The sequence below is a fragment of the Oncorhynchus mykiss genome, chromosome 21, assembly GCF_013265735.2.
Source record: "Oncorhynchus mykiss isolate Arlee chromosome 21, USDA_OmykA_1.1, whole genome shotgun sequence".
NCBI lineage: Eukaryota > Metazoa > Chordata > Actinopteri > Salmoniformes > Salmonidae > Oncorhynchus > Oncorhynchus mykiss.
In genome coordinates this window covers 6,227,851-6,228,289 of record NC_048585.1, presented here as the reverse complement: position 1 = coordinate 6,228,289, position 439 = coordinate 6,227,851, and the positions used below count along the sequence as shown (strand labels likewise).

Sequence of the window (439 nt, the reverse complement as noted above, 5' to 3'; positions counted from 1 at the left end):
ACCTGGAATCACGGCGACTTGTGTAGTAGCTTTGTTATATCCAAATGTAGATTATATTACCATGTTCTACACGATAATTGCATAACTTGCTACTCAGTATGCGTGTCACTAGTAGTTGTAATTTTATTTCGTTCAATATGTCGCTAACCTTCAAGCATGCCTCCACCTCTATAATATTCTTCTTCGATTATGTTTAACGGCGGTTGGCAGCCAATAGATGTTGCATTAGCGCCACCTACTAGACTGGAGTATAACTACCTTATACGTGGCTTGAAAATGTAAAATAAATACATTTAAAAAAAGACCCCACCATCTAACCCTGCACAAAAACCCACCACCTTACCTGGGGCGGCAGGGTAGTGGTTATATATATATTATTAGATATTGGATTTCAAGTAAAAATGTATTGCATTTGGTGATAGATTTCAAATATTTGTTT

At 36.7% G+C, this 439-nt stretch overlaps 1 protein-coding gene across 2 annotated transcripts in view; it reads right to left on the bottom strand.

Moving 5' to 3' along the window:
• mrps33 (mitochondrial ribosomal protein S33) overlaps nt 1–209 on the bottom strand; it is a 24,253-nt gene extending 24,044 nt beyond the window's left edge. Inside the window, exon 1 of one of the 2 annotated variants that reach the window (XM_036956489.1) lies at nt 3–209. The gene's annotated coding sequence lies outside the window, so the exon portion shown is untranslated. 2 annotated transcript variants of the gene reach the window in all.
• Nucleotides 210–439: the final 230 nt, after the last annotated feature.